Raw genomic sequence first — 16,922 nt, 5'->3', positions numbered from 1 at the left:
ATCTTAAAAAGTAGAGTTACACCATGTGTAAGTAAATTATTAATTAAATTTTATTGTAATTTGTCATTATCTTTCTGAATAAGCTGTATTTTAAAATTAAATTATTTCAAATTCTGTTTTAACGACAATGTACTCCAAACACTTGTGGGTCCAATGAAGACATTAAAGAGGCTCACTTAAGTAAATGATATGTCCAATATCTCGATATTTCCACTGTATTCAAGTGCTGCTTACCTTGACTCATATGAAGTATGAGAGAGACAATATTAAAAGAGACTACATTTAATTAAAATTTAGAACATTATACATTCTCCTACTTAAATTGCAGAAACTGTCTCTGGATATAAATGAAGTTTTTATATAAAATATTTTTTAAATAAATACTTTATTATAAATACCTTACGATTAATTAGGCAAATTGTCTGTTTAAGGATCCATACAATAAGATTGTATTCTACTTTTTAAGGTCTTTCTTATTGTATTAGTGATTGAATCCTCTTACCATCTCACTTTCTATGAAGAAGTTAAAGACAACTCAAAATTTTTAAGTTGTTTAAAGTAAGAATAGGAAGAGTAAGAAACTGGATTCAGTTTGTGATCAGTTTCAGAGACAGAGATAAACAAAATTATATTAGTATTTTGTATTGACACAAAAACTTCATATTTATTCCCAATTTTTCCATGGCTTATAAAATTCCTTTCTGTTTCATTTCAGCAGAATAAATAAAAATTTGGTGTATACTAAATATGAATTTGATGAGGAAGGCTTTCAACTTTTTTTAAATCTTATTACAGCAATTGCATTCCTTTAAAATAAAGGAATTCTCTTGAAAGGGAGTATGCAGGAACACCAATGTTGCCTCATATTTCATAATGAGCACAAGACGAAACTGTCCTTTTGTCCTAGCCATAGTGAAAAATGTAGAGAATTGGGAGAGCAGGATAGACTAGACTAAGCCAAAATGAAAAGTCAGTAAACTTGTGCAAGACCTTTGAGCCTGTATTTTCCCACGACTCATTCTTTCAAAGATATACTCAAATGCCAGAAAATTACTTCTGAGATGCAAGAGACAAAGATTATATACTTTCAGAGACAAAACTTCTGGCAAGAAAGCTCAAGATGTAAACACCACAGACCAATTTCCATGCTTATTGAACTGGCAAGAGACCTGATTTTTATATAAACCCTGTCCACACTTATCAATAGTTGGGAGTTTCAAACCACAAGCAAGGGACAGCTGCAATTCCAGAAGAGGAAGAAGTCTCCTCTTTCTAATCATGTAAACACACTTCCAGGATACTTGGACTGGACTAAAAAAAATCTGTCAGCTTTAGAAACTGTAATTCTGCACAGGGAGACTCAGCCAGCCAGTTCAGAACACAGCACTGAAAGGTTTAAAACATGTTTGTTATTGTTTGTCATCACCAACAGACTTTTGGGACCCTGTATACCTGACAGCACAGGGGGCTCTTTCTCTTGGCATTTGGTCCTTGGAAGCAAAGAGACAACTCAGACATAAAGCAGTATTTAATTTTATAAGCACACAGGCAAAGGTGGTTTTGCTGCTCAATCTTGAGCACACAGTACAGCAAATGGGGATGAAAAAAAAAAAGTTAAATTGAGAGTTAACTGTATTGCCAGAGATTTCCTTACATGAAAACTTTACATTAAGGTGACTTATCTTCAGGATAATCACAGCTATTTTAAAAAAGAGTTTTGTAAAAACCAAAAGCAGTTCTGCATTTTAAGACATTAATGGAGATAGCATAACAAAGATAAAACACCATGGCCCTCTCCTTTCAAACTGAGCTTCCAAAAATAAGTAAGGACTTGGAAAAAAAGGCATTTACCCTGGATATTGTCAACTAATGAAGAACTGTTTGTTTAAGGCATAAACAAACAGCTTATAGTTATATACAACCTTTCCACCTACAAATTGTCAACAGTGTGATCTCAGAGCTGAAGACAGCAGTACTACTGGACAAAGCCAAAGCTTCACTACACAGATGCAAAAGGAAGTTAAGACGACTACTTGGTTCTGCAGCTGTTGACCAAAATCTGATAACAGTCAGCAATTCCATGCAACCGCCCTTAGAGGGAAAAAAAAAAAATAATGAGCAACAGATAAGAAAGGAACTGGTCATATCTAAAGGAAGACAAACACAAAATACCAGTTTTGGGAAGGGGCAGAACAAAGGTGTTCTTGTTAAAAACACAAGTTATGCTCACTTCACAACAACCCAAAATTAAAATCCCAAGCAACTCTCTAAGATATTCATGTCTCACTGCTACTGAGTTCAGTTTACCTTACATATCAAAACTTGAATACAAATACTCCCCTCCCTGCAACAATACTGGGGATGCATCCAAAGAAATGGTTTAAAACCAGCCAGGCTTCTTTTGCACACTTCTTTTTGGGTACATATGTGTTGGTGCTTTTAATTCAGGGTTTGACTGACAGAGTATGCTGTCTCTGAAAGCTTAGCATAGATGCCTAAGGAACAAGCACAAAAACATGAGAGGTGTGAACAATACTGTCTGAGTATTTTCTTTAACTCCAGCCACCAGAAACTTAGCAATTACTAAAATGTGCATGCACAGAATCATAGGCTGCACCAAACCCCACGTAATTAAATTCTTCTTCTTCATGGGATTGTCCAATTTACTTCTGAAACCACTATGGGTTTGTCTTCCAAAGTATTTCTTGGCAGCAAGTTCTGGAACATACATGTTAAATTTCTTCATTCCTTTCATCAGAGCCCTTCTCCAGATTGACTTGTGCCAGTCTTATTTCCCTTTTCTTCTTCCAGAAAAGGCCAGTCCAAGCCTGTCATTCTTCTCCATGCTTCTTCCTCTTCTATTAACTCTTGGAACAGGGCCCAAAGTGGGATACAATATTCAGTATAGGTTTTGTTTTGTTTTAACCTACCACCAAACAAATGTATGCAGAAAACTATCCAAAACAAACCCTTTCCCTGAGCAGCAACACACAGCCAGGAACCAGTCACTGTTTTATGTTTTGCTACAGGCACAGTTTGGTATGTAAGCCTGTTTTGTCCCCTCCTCAATGCCTGGCATTCATCTGCACCGAAATCACTCAGTATTTTCAGAGAAGCCTGCAGTGTTCACAAGAAGCTTTCAGAACTCCCATGTCTTTCCTGTACCCTCCTGGCATCACTTATGTCCTTTCCCACACTAAGTGATTAAGGGGTTAATGAGAAGCATCCCACTTGAATAAGCAAATGAACAAACACCACCAGCAACAATGTCTTAAAGTGTTAACTGCAGAAATAAATCTACAACTGTAACTGATTACAACTCAAGTACCAGGCAGGGAACAATATGATCTGGAAAACTGATTGGAAAAACAACTTGAATTTTCAATGAAAAAAAGAAATTAAAATCTGGTGCTAGAAGTGAGTTATATTTTTTTCCTTAAGTTCTTTCTGTACTTTTACTTCTTCATTGTACCCTGTATATATAATCCACAAGAGTTCAAAATTAGTTGTCCAGTGCATCTTGCTTCACATTTAATTTTTTGCCTACAAACGGAGGTGTTTTGTTACATGTTCATATATATTAGCAATCTCTAACTGTAAACACTGTTAAGCTTTTTCAGTCTTAACTCTGCACTACATCAAATATTTCACAGGAGACAGGAATTCCAGAGTGATACCACAATGCAAACATTGTGTATCATTGAGTTTCCAGTATTATTTCCACTTCTTCAGTAATTACACAGACAATATCTTAGAATTGCAGTGTATTAGCACAGACTAGAGAAACTAAAAATGAGGGTTCTAAACCTCCTATGTACATGCCTATTTTTTGGCTGAGTATGTGTATTAATAGCACTTACACTTTTAAATCAAACAAAAGTTCCACTTAGTCTGAAATGTCACAATGAATATTTGCAAGAAAAAGAAGTCTCAATTTATTGTACACTTCACCTAAAATGCTGATTTGCTCTGTGTATCTGAAAGAGCATTCAAAATATGCCAGTCACCTATGTAAGAAAGATGCAACTTCAGTTAATTCCTTCCAGAAAATGTTGTTCCACTGATACACAGCACAAACCAACAGTGCAACGAGCAGTAAGTTGTGCACACACCAGCATCAGAACAGGCATCCCAAAAGATGCCTGGGAGGAGAGGGGGTGGGAAAAGTCCAATATTCCTTCAAATTATAGGCTGATGATCACTGCAATGCCCCACTGCTGATACCCTCCTCAAAACTCTTACTGAGGGGAGGGAGGGAATGTTCCTGCGCTGTAACAGTCCTTGCTAAATAAAGTTAACCACTTCTGATTCTGTTTCAAGGAAACAGTTACACAGGCAACCATCAGATGTTCTGCTGTTTTTGCAAATACGCCCTATTTCAATACAAGGACTATAGGTTTTAAGAACAGATTAAAATTATGATAGATCTTGGTGGAACATCAACAGGAAACTACAACTCAGCAGCAAGCAGTCACTGTCAGGCTTGCTTGTCAATGTCTACCTTCAACTCCTAAGCATCCTTTTCTCTTGATGTTTAATTACGACTCTTTCCCATACATTTTGCTAGGGTGTTAATTGTAAATGTAACTTGGCAACATTGATCCTAATAAACTTACATTTCTTACAGGACACTGCTGTTGTGGACAAAATTAATATGAAAAGAGAAAAACACACATGCCCCAGTAATATTTCTCTACTCAACTTTTGAAGTTTTTCTATCTTACACTAGCTTTTAATCTCGGCTGACATGTCACATTTAGAGTAATATTGTCTACAGCAGCATTTCCCCCCCTTGTGTAGCTAATTTTCTCTGTTTCTTAGATTACTCAGAGAATCAAATATCTTTACATGTTAGAAATATTGGCACCATTATCTTTACATGTTAGGAATATTGTTAGGAATAGGGCACCATTACTGGTCATATTGGACTTTAGTAGGTTATAGGCTATGAATTATTTTTGCTTTTGGATATCTTTCCTTTTCAGAACATAAGCATCCATGTGAAGATAAACTCATAATACCAACCAAAAATGCAACTAAATCAGAACATAAAATTCTATTACCAGAAGTGAGCAACTAATATAAGAGAAAATTGCTTTTCTTCACCCTTGACTGAAATAGGTTTACATTAGCCTGACTGCTTTACATTGTATAAAGAGAAATTTTATAAATTTACACATGTTAAAAAATGGGAATAACAAAACACTAGACCTAAGATTTGCTAAGACCATGCTCACAAAATCAACAAGGTTAACATTAATAATATATAAATTTGCAACATATCTTTTAAGTAGTATGATTAAATTTTACTGTCTTTGAAGAGGAACCGTGCATTTTTATGCATAATGTTTAAAGTAAACTTTCCAGTCTCACAGTGGAAAGAAAATGTCCTGCTCCTAACAACTGCAAAATGCTTTCCAAACTCATCTCTATTCTTATTATTTCACCAAAAATAGAGAAACAAACACTCCCCAGGTAGCAAAATGTTTTTCTCCTTTATCATGGATGAAGATAAATTAGAACTATTCTCCTTTCCCCTTCCACTGCAGTTTTAGCCTGTTTTTGGAGTGATTTGTCTTCTACTGAATCTATAGTCAAGATTCTACTGACAAATCAAAAACAGTGCACGTGACTGTTCTCATATTTTAGATGGCTGTAAGGAAAAATATATATAGAAATTCCTAACTGCCTCCAGTATTACTCCAGTCAAGAAATCCCAGCCATATTTCACAGTAGTATGCACAAAATTATTTGATTTGGGAGGCAAAGAGTTAGTTTCATTTCTTTTTTCCATGAATAAGTCAAATAAGAAAAGCTTTTCCCAGGTTACAGACCCCTTTTTGAGGTATTTTAATAGTGGGAACATTTCATAAGGGAAAACTCTTCTATCTTGATATTTTTGGAGCTGTGGGTTATGATACCACAGCATTCATTCAAAATGCTCTAAAATTTGAGAGTTAAGCAAGGACATCTCTCGGGGCTCATCTACAGAGGGAAGCTACTACAAAACAGACTAAGGTTTAAGCTTGAAGTATACCCAGCTATTTCACACTAACTCCTAAGATGAAGACATTCTATATTGAGAGCACTTCACTGCAATTTAATCCAATCCCCTGAGTGATGTGAAAAATGGCTCTCTTTTTGTGGGATATCAGTCCTAATGTAAGGCTTATCTAGAACAGATACTGTCAAAAGACATCCCAGTAGTTTCACCTATAGACACAAATATATACGTGCCACAGTACACATTGTATAATGCTTATAAGGACATTAAAACATTCTAAAAGATCACAAATGAATTTAAAATAGATGGCTATACTACTACATTGGAAGAACACTTATATTTACCTTCTTTTTGAAAACAAATGTGAATACTAATTGACAGGCTCATTCTTATCACATAGAGGAGGCTCTCAACACCAGAGTTTGCAAGAGCTCCATTCATAACTGCCCCCAAAACCATTTGGCATTTCAACACAGAAAAGAAGTAGACAGGGAAGGCTCAGGACTTTCAGAGGTTCAAGACACTGATGTGCATGTGTTAAACTTTCCAGGGAACCCCGAGATCAGAGTGCTGGAGTGAGCATCCCTCCTGGAAAACAGCACCTCTATTTTTATGTATCTACCTCAAAAATGCACAAAAGTCTTTCCAGCCTTTATCTGATGTCTGCTATTCACAGAAGCTGTCTCAACCTCCTGGAGGATATTCAACAAGAGGTTAATTAAAAGGTGGCAAATGAACCTGAAGCCATCTTCCAGTACACCAAGGGCACACAGGTGTGTGCCCTAATACCACCAGCTACACCTTATACTTGAGTAACCTGCAATACTTTATGTATACACAGGCAAACTGCTCTGCAGCAGCACCTCTTATCAGAAATTACTGACCTTGAAAGAAATAACTGGCTGGGGTGGGAAGGGGAAGAACAAAAGAGGAGTCTGTGACTTTTCTAAGAGGTTCCCAAGACACTCAAGTGAAAAACTAAACTTTGCAGAGCTGGGTATTTAGTCCTGATCCTTGCACTTACACAAGAGAGATACCAGCTCCTTGACCACTTCTGCCGCCTGAAGGGGCATGGAGTGAAAATCAAGAGCTGGGCATTGGCACCAGTAGGAGAAAATAGGGTGAAAAGAAGATTACAGGTCTTGGGAAAGCATACACTCTGGGACCACTGAGGAATGGGTGATGAAAAGTATCTTTGAATATCCTATGCAACAGCTGCTGGATAGTCAGATGCTCTGAACTGAAAAATTAATTCAGAACAGTATCACATTCACCTTGCTCAATCTGCCCTGTTGCAGAGGATATGATCTACTGGCAACAATAGAAAGGAGTGACAACCTGCACTTTCAGGCTGTATCTGGCCTCTCTGTTTTTTAGCTATACAGTAGCTAGGATCAGCATATATATGAGGACCCACCTCAACCAGAGAACTTGTGAAGCATGTTCAATAAATAATAATAATAATAATAATAATAATCACCATAATAAAAAAATACCCCACCAAAACAATGAAATAAAGAAAACTTCAGAGAAAATCCTTAAGTCAACAGTAGAAGACTACCAAGAGTAAGACTCAGATCAGATGGTTTGCATGAAAAAAAATACAACATCCTCCCTCAATTAGGCTTTTTTCTTCATCATTGCAGGAATTACTAGAAAGCACAGGAGGCATTTGTCTTCACATCATTTTGCCCTGACCATGGTACAAGTGGTATAGCTCTCCACACCTGGGATTTGCAGAGACAGCAAAGATCTTGAACATGGAGTACAGCATAAGAAGGACACCAATCTGCTGGAACAAATCTAGAGGTGCTGGAACAGGTTTCCCAGAGAAACTGTGGATGTTCTGCCTCTGGAAGTGTTCAAGCCCAAGCTGGATGGGGCTTTGAACAGTGTGGCCTAATGGAAGGTGTACTTGCCCCTGACAGAGGGGTGGGAAATGGATGATCTCTAAGGTCCCTTCCACCCCAAACTATTCTTTGATGATGGCCACAAGTCTTGGGAAAATGCCCATCATAAGAAAAAGTTCTCATAAAATTTTGCAACAAAGAGGTAAATAAATAAATAACCCCCCCAAAAATACATCACAGGGAAATAACCACAGCTGCAAGCAGTGAACAGAGAAGACATCTCAGCCAGCAACTGGAAGAGATGGAGGCAGTGAGCTGCCCTTACACAGCAGGATGGAACATGTGCACAGGTTCTATTTGGGTGCACACTCTTCATAATGCTGAGGAAAGCAATAGGCACCTGTGGAAGACCTTAGGTTTTCTATTGCATTGCCTGTTGTCGTATTTATGAACAAATTATTAAAGGAATAATCTCACAGACAAAAAACCTGAACTGATAAGTCCATAAAACACTAATTAAGTAGTTAACACATGCTGCCATACATGGAAAATGGTTCAGAGCTGCCAAAGTGACTTCCCTCAGGCTACAAAGCAAGAAATATAGAAGCCAGGATGATTACAGGTGGTCCCTATCCCCAAAAGCTATTTTTTCCTGTAAGAATCTGCTTTTATGAAGTACTGGATTTTTTTTTATTTACAGAAATCATTAGTATCTAGATTAAAATGCAAGTACCAAAAGAGATACTATTGCTATACAGAAGAGACAGCTAAAGAAGCAACAGAACTAACATAGTGATATTTAAGTGAGGCATATTATTTCAGCAGCACCAATGTATAAATATGAAACTACAGCCTCTGAACTATTACAAAGACCATTACTAGGAGGTTGACATTTTGAAGGGAAAGAAGGAAAAAAAATCAAGAAATCAGGAAGTTACATCTGTGGCAGAGAAAACAACTAACCAACAGGAAAAAAAAAAAAAAAAAGTGGTTTAAGGCAAATTTCCAAACAAGCTTCATAAAAGACAAACCAGTTAAGGTCTGTCTCAGAGAGCAGAATTTAGCAACTACCATCAACTCTACCAAAATCAAGCGAGGTTTAGTTAGATACCATGATAGCTGTTGCTAAACACACTCCAAGAACAAAGTGTATCATGTCTGATATTTTAAACCAAAGTGTGCAGTGAAAGAGAATTTTATAGTTTGTGTAGCTGGCAATCGGAAAGTAAATTTTATTTGACTATTTAGTGATGTGGGCAGGAACACATCTTTCCATGGGAGTCATACTGACGTGTTCACAGTTCAAGAGCAAATTCATAGATTTAAAATATCTTACCACTGCAAATTCATGGAAGGACATAGATCTACAACCTGTTAATTTGAAAAGACAGGTAAAAGGAAAAAAGAAATCTTCATTTTAAGTTTGGGCTAGCAGGTTGTTATAACTCCCACTGTCGCAATTCCAAAGTCTAGTACTGAAGCTTTGTGTTCAGCAGGAAGTTCATAAAGCTGTGCTCAGACTTATATTACTAAGAGGTAGTTCATGGGTGATAGGGTCTGAACAGTTTTAGGTGCAGTAGATGCTTACAATGCTAAATCTTGCCTTAGGAAATAATCTATTAAGAACACAGAGAAACCAAAAATATCAAGGAGATTCACTACACAAATGACAGAAGAATTCTATTGAGAAAAGCAAAGATGGTGTACACAAAAATAATGGGACTAGTACATAAGCAGCAACAGTTGTGAGCTCAATTTCAACTTGGACACCATTTAAATATGTCATAGATAAGACAGAATGATAGATGAATTACATGACTGGTTGCTTTCTGAAACCTGCCAAGGACCCACCTGTTCATGATAGATTCCAACCACTGAACAAACAGAATGGAATTGAATTTTAATTTCTACTAAGATGAATGCTGTACAATTTTAGATAGCTGTGTTATGTAAAAAAGATATTGCATTGAATACTTTTCAGACAAATAACAAGATATCCCAGGCATAAGGAGAGGGTGTAAAAATGAAACTGAACTTATACACTAATTGAATTACTTTCTTTAGGAGTGAGATGTAGCTTCAATTAGCGCCACATGGTTAAACAGGTCAATAGAAACTGAGGGGAAAAAGAGAATATGCTATACTTACAAGAAAATAGGAAGTAAAGAACACTGGGAAGAATACAGGGAGATGCTAAAACAGATAAAGAACGGGTATTAGAAATGCAAAGTAAAACTCTGAAGTTCTCATAGATTCAGATGCTAAACACAAACTATTTTTCCAGTGACAAAGAAAATAAGAGAGGAGAATTAGACCAAAATCAAAAGTGAAATGTAGTGTAAGCTACAAAGTCAATTAAAATACTAGTGGTGAAACCAGTATGCCATAAGAAAAATATTTATAATGGGTATGAATATATTGTACATACAACAAATGACAGACTTAAGAGAAATGACCATAGTAAGACAGCTGACTGACAGTAAAAAAAGAGAAACAGACAAATGTGATAGTTTATATGGGAAGTGTATCGTAAGTGAAATACCTCCAAGACTTGCTTGCTTAAAGACTAGCAAATTTGGAAGGTACCTTGGTTAATAAAATTTGTAGTGATGTAGTTTCAGATATATGTAGAACAAAGACTTTTTAAAAAAGGCAGCTGTAAACCTCTTCAGTTTATTTCTGTTTATAAACAAGACAGCTCTCAAAGTCAAGTTTCTAAAGTGTTCTTCCACTTAAAACCTACTGGAGATCCAAAGCAATACTCAGGATAGCCATACTGGGTATCGGAGAAAAATTTCATCTTTTTACAAGAGGTCACTCATTACTTGGAATATATTTTACCAATATTTTGCAGTTTCATACCATTACAAATTATAAATCAGAAGTTTCTCTATAATATATACTTACATGTGATTGTCAGGATTTAAAAGTAATAACCTCATCACAGCAGCAACCCTATTTTGCTCAGCATTGCAACTGTATATATAAAATTATCCTCAGTTCTGCCAAGTGGAAAATATGTTCAAAACTAAAAATTTTCTATTTAAAATTAATTTTGCTTCCTAAAAATCCTAAAATGGGACACTCAAAAGTGGAAACTTGTAGCAACAAAGATTTCAGGGTTATTGTATATGTACTGTGGACATTCTCTGTCACTGGCAATTTGATATACAGTTATAAGAAACTCTGCATCTCCATTTGATCTCAGAAAGTCTCCACATCACTAATGTGTTGCCTAAGATTAACAGTTGACTGGAACCAAAGTTGCTTATAGTTTTCCATTTAGTTATTATCTATACATCATATTTGTGTCTTGCAGTCATAAACACCTTGTCTTTTCTTAGTTATGATACCTGATGACTTTTCCACGCCAGCTACATCACAGAAGATACCACGCCATTAGATATTTCCTCCTACAGCTCAGTTAAAATGCTATCAAAGTATTTTTAAGCTGTTCTTTTGAATCATCACAATTAAGAAAAATGTTGCAGTGGAATCATCCTTTTCATTATTTTTTAAACAAAATTATAAACTAATTGGAATTTCTTGAAGAATTAATGTGGGGTTTGTTTTTCAAAGAGGGATTACTCCCCTCCTGACCCCACCCCTCATCTCACAAAATCAGGTAAGAGACTACAAGCAAGAAGCAGCACAATCATATCCTTGCTCAGAGCAACACTGCAAACAGAGTAACCAAATTCATTCCTACTACAAGGAGGAAGTCTGCTGCACGTATGTCCTCAGGCTTGATTGCTCATGCCCCAGACTGGCACTCTGTTTAGTTGGAATATTCAGGAAGATCACACCTTCCCTAAGCCTCAGCATACTCCTGTGACCTGGGCAAGCAGCACATACAGAATTACTCTGAGGTACTTAAGTATCAATCTAGTTTACATAACATTAAGATTTGTTTCCTTTCACTGCTCTGTTTGTTCCTTGTATAACCTGCCACATCATAAACAAGTCACACATAGAAGATATTTCTGCCTGACCCAGACACAATGCAGCTGGGTTCCTTAATACCATCCCTGCATCCACTCATACATCTGCTGAACTCTTCCAGAGTTCAGCCAAATTCCCGTTTAAAACTATCACCTGTACTTTTACCTCCTTTGTTTTTCCCTTTCCCAGTCTTGAGTAAGACCAATGGAATCCTAAACCAAATTTACAAAAAAACATTAAATACAGCTCAACTATCTCTGAGTATCTAGGCAAAAGCATTAATGTTTTCCTTCTCTAGGTTCATTATTTGGACAGAAATATCAACTTCTGACTAAGTGTCAAGGAATGAGTAATAAACTGACATAAAGAAATAAAGACATGCCAAAACCCCAATAAAAACTGACAAAAATAATGTAACAGCAGGAACAAGCTAAAAATTTTTGTGGGGTGTGCTGGGTTAACTTTCAGCCTGATCAATTCCCATACATTACCAGTGACTAGGAACTCATCTGGAAGAGGTAGGGGGAAAGAGGACAGGATAACCGAGTAATATGAAAAGCACCATGTCTAAAGATAACATCAACACATTCTTCTCCAGTTTACAGAGTAGCAAATAGCAATTACCATTTTAAAACCCACTTCCTGCTGTGAATCTATCTTCTAATATTTCAGTTCCATGGCTACAAAACACACTGTGATTGGGAACTACTTTTGCAAACACAACACAATTGTACTTTAGACCACATCTGTGGACTGGTTTATTTTCATTGTAGAAAACAGCCTGTGATGTAAACTTCTTAAACTCTCCCAAAAAATAATGAAAAAAAACGTTGCAGGCATCTGCAAGAGAAATAGTGTCATTTCTGCCATTTCTGTCATCAATTTGTAGTTTATCAATGCTTAGCTAGAGAAAAAAGGAACACGAAAAGTTGCCCCAAGAAAGAAACTGCAAACAGGATGTTCTGCTGAGACACGAAGTACAGTGGGAGGTGGGAGGTAAAGCCATACATCTGCTGAGGCTGCCAGTCTGCAGTGGGATGAAGCCTGAACAGGGACAGTCAGAGAAGTGTGACTATTCATCACCTCCTCTTCAAAAACAGGGACTTCCCTGCCTGCTAGGTCCAGGCTGCAAGAGCCTTGACTACAGTAAATACTAGAGCAGACTACAAGGGAGAGGAAAAAGGATTCAAGTTCAACCTGCGCTTCACAAATCTGTCCAACAAATGCTCCAGTAGAGTGCATTGTTAGAGAGCACCCTGACATCTGAGAATTATAATAGCGCAATATGTACTCAAAAAGCCAATTTGAGATTATTTAGATGCCAACTTTGTCAGTCTTCTGAAGGACACAGAAAACAGTGCAAAGGATACAGACTCTAAAGCTGATAGGAAAGGTTTTATTCCTAAATTAATGGTTATTGTAAATAGTAGATTTCAGTGCAAAACACGTTCCTTTCACATGCCATAACACATTGCCCAACCAGATGTGGTACTCCAGGACATGGCTTAATCCAGCACAGCCAACTCCACCATCAAGATGAACTTAAGGCCTTTTCCAACTTAAATGATTATATGATTACCAGTTTTATATGATTACAATTTTGTTTCCAGAGAGATACTTGCTCTGTTCCACCATGGGTGGTCCTCTCAAAACCACTTCTCCTCAAGATAAGTCTTTCACTGTGCATACTAGCCAGGAAGAAAAGCCTTTCTCTTCCTCTTAGGATGGTTAAGGTTTAAAATTCAAATTTCACCTTCTTTTTCATCTAGCTTATATATATTCTCTGTAAAATAGAAAAACCCAGTATGAGGACAATGAAGCAGGAATTAATCAAATGCAGAAGTGGACAAATACTGGATTTTGGCTCAGAGGGTAAACCAGAAAGACAAGAAACCTAAACAGGTGATTCTTTTGTTTTGAGATTTACTTCTTTTATGTATCAGTTTTCAAGCTGTTCTGAAATAAAAATACTGCTTCAAAATAGGATCAGAGGTGTATTCAATAAATTGCAGTAATTTGTAAATAGGATTCTATGGTTGCCTGTTCAAAGCTCTACTTCTGCTGCAATTTCTATTGTTAAAAGGAATGCTACCTGTATCCATTCAGGAATAATATAATTTTAGCATTTACTACTGGAGTTACTGTAGTAGTTTTAATTCTTTTGGTGTATGAACATGAATCCACAGTCTTCACGTTACTTGTAGCAAAAATAAATATGAAATAATAAAATTTGCAAACACTAATACAGCAGTTTAGGAAGGTTAAAATTGAAGCAAAAGGAACCCAGCACTATATGCTACGTTCAAAATTGATCGTAACTTTAGTCCCACATGTACTTTGCTAAAAGACAGAAGTTATTTATTGAAAATATATTTTCTTTATGTGGTAAAGGGAAATCAGTGGCTTGAAGTCAGGCCTGTGCTGTTTCTAGATCACCCTCTGAAAGGGTCTGTCAGTGATTTTGCTCTGCTTTGGTAACTTAAACTGCATGTCAGTGGTCACAAAGCAACTGGAAAGAACAATTTATAACAATTATTTTCCTTCAAAAAACACCCCCTCTACCAGTAGGGCTCCCCTAAAAAGCCAAAGCATTTATCCTACACAGGCACTCTAGTGAGCTAGCACTAGAGAATGACTGCCCTGCACAGTCCTACTACACAATGAAGCAAATAACCAGAACTCATATGCAAAGAAAGTGAAGTACAGTCCATTTAAAATAATGTATATCCACTGCTGTGTGTTGCATTTTACTTTATTATATGCCCAAGAGGTGCCATACAATGTTCTGATACAACCAAACACTTCAACAAGTAAACTCAAGTCAAACACTGAAAACAAAAATTCCCCCCATTTTGTAGTTCCCACAGACAAAAATCCATTCAAGAGCAACCCAAGGATCTCCAGAAACATGTACATTATTTTCAATTAAAAATTTGCACATAAAACTCTTTTCCACTACATCCTTGACCAGTTATGAGTTATCAACACTTCTGATGTCCCGGGGGCATCTACAAAAACAGCTGGCATTCCAACTCCATTGCATTGCCTAAACCACCTTCTGTTCCACCAGATGACCCTCAGAGAAAATGTACCTCCATTTTGCAGTTCCTTGCTTTTATTTCTGCACACTGACACAACAGTCACTAGCTGTCACATTCTGTAACCCCAGAGCTACAAGTGTTTCTCAGCGACCTGGATGGATTCCTCTGCATGTGGAAACAGATTAACTCAATAACGTCATCTGCAAAGCCGTCTGCGGGGAAGAAGGATGGAACAGATGACAAAGGCCTATTCCAACCCTATTTCCTAGTATTCTGTGATGCATATGTGATCACACTGTGTAACACTTCTGCCTTTCTTTCCTCCTACCTAAAGGCGGCTGCCTTTCAACAAGCTGGAATACAAAGACAAGGTACCTGGATCCATGGTATCAGGTGCAGATTGGCAAACTGTGAACAGTGACAATTGGATTCTCAGCTAACTGCTGCTTTCAGTCATAATGGGGAGAGCTCTGCATATTTCTCTGGGAAGCCACAACAACAGTTCCAATAGATGTATTTGTACCTCTGCCATAAAGCTTAGGGTCTTGTGCTATGTAAGGTCTTTGTAAAAATGTTCTATGGATTACAGTCTCCACTCTGAAAAGATAATTTCTACAATGATCTCAGTGCTGTAAAAATTACTCTTGGTTTACACGTTTATTTGCAAAATACTTCCGAATCAGAAGACTGGATCTATGACCGGGTACAAGAAATGATAGCCTTCTAACAGTATAAAAATAATGATGAGAAAGCCTGGGCTAAGAGGAAACTTCCAGATGAACAGATTAAAAATGACAATTCCATTTTTCTTCAAGGGTAAGGAACAAGAACAGCCATTCATCAAGGGAAACTGCTAATCTCCTTAGTTTCAGCACAACCAAAATACTGTCTAAATTAAATATGGGTGATGTTATTGGATAAACTTTGTCCAATACCTTTTGGACTGCCCAAGGGAGTTTATGGCTAACTCTAAGAATCATTCTCTGAGATGACCTTCTGCAATGATTGGTGCTAAACTAGAATTTGGCAGGGTTACAGACAGACAAGTAAAGCCAGTCTGATTCTCCTACTATATTGGCATTTAAGTGTGGACCATAATAAAAATCACTCTTTCCCTGACATTAGGGGAGTCTGGACTATCATAGCAAGAGTAGACGTAGAGTAGACATATATAGTTCAAGAGTGCCATGCCTCCCTGGCTTACTGCATTTATCACAGTGAGATGAAAGCAGTTAATTTTTGAGGGTATATTTTACGTTGTTTTTTTTGTTGTTTTTTTTTTGTACTTATAGTTCTGCTACTGCCTGTTTTGTCTAGCATTGCCTAGTGTAACTAGCTACTCATGAATACTGGAAGTTAACTGATAAACAAAGCATATGGGGGAGGGAAGGGGGAAATTAGTTTTCCATGAGTCTCAGCCAAAGCAGAGCCAGTTCTCTTTTGAGAGGCCTTCAGGTTCCTCCTTTTTTTCCTGCACTAAATCAAGGAATACTTTGTCAGAGAAACAGTCTCATGAGCCACAAGAGTGTTCAGTAGCTGCACAAGAGTTGCAGGAGGGTGTTCCAGGCTGGTGGTGCTTCTGTCCCTCTGCCAGTTTGCAGCTGCCGTCCCAGGCTGGCAGGCAGGAGGTGATGGGCTCCCAGCAGGACAGGCATGGAATGAATACAGCTAAGGCACAGAGACACCCCTGTACAGCAAAGCACAGGGTCACGTTAGAGAAAGACAAAAAAGGCTGATGAAACTAATCAAGGAGGAAGGAGGTGGACAGGAAAGGAGCTGAAGCAGAAAGAGCACTTAGCTGTCTGCCAGCAGAGGCAGCCACAGCTGGCTGCGACTTGGTGAGCACCCCCTTCCCCACCTGGACTGCCCATTGAGAGCCTCAGCCGCCCCAGGTCCAGCCATCCCATAGCAAAAGGAGCTGGTTACAAAACTCCATCACTTCAAAGCCAAACAAAACCCACCCACAAAACAAACAAACAAAAGAATCTTTTTAAGGACAACTATTTCTATGCTGAGGAGATCTGTGTGCTGAAAAGGAGACTGCTTCCTCTGCTGTTAGCATCATGTTAGTAGGAAACATCTGCA

General features: G+C 37.5%; 2 protein-coding genes across 5 annotated transcripts in view; one reads left to right on the top strand and one right to left on the bottom strand.

Annotated features, from left to right (window-relative positions):
• The window catches only part of CDYL (chromodomain Y like), a 157,300-nt gene that overhangs the window by 12,180 nt on the left and 128,198 nt on the right, over window positions 1-16,922 (bottom strand). The window lies entirely within an intron of this gene.
• The window catches only part of LOC110472824 (endogenous retrovirus group K member 8 Gag polyprotein-like), a 399,368-nt gene continuing 390,272 nt past the window's right edge, over window positions 7,827-16,922 (top strand). Inside the window, exon 1 of the mRNA XM_085573498.1 lies at window positions 7,827-7,841. The gene's annotated coding sequence lies outside the window, so the exon portion shown is untranslated. The remainder of the gene's footprint in view (window positions 7,842-16,922) is intronic.

This window comes from Lonchura striata, chromosome 2, assembly GCF_050655825.1.
Source record: "Lonchura striata isolate lonStrDom1 chromosome 2, ASM5065582v1, whole genome shotgun sequence".
In the NCBI taxonomy this organism is placed as follows: Eukaryota; Metazoa; Chordata; class Aves; order Passeriformes; family Estrildidae; genus Lonchura; species Lonchura striata.
This window is presented reverse-complemented; position numbering and strand designations above follow the sequence as displayed.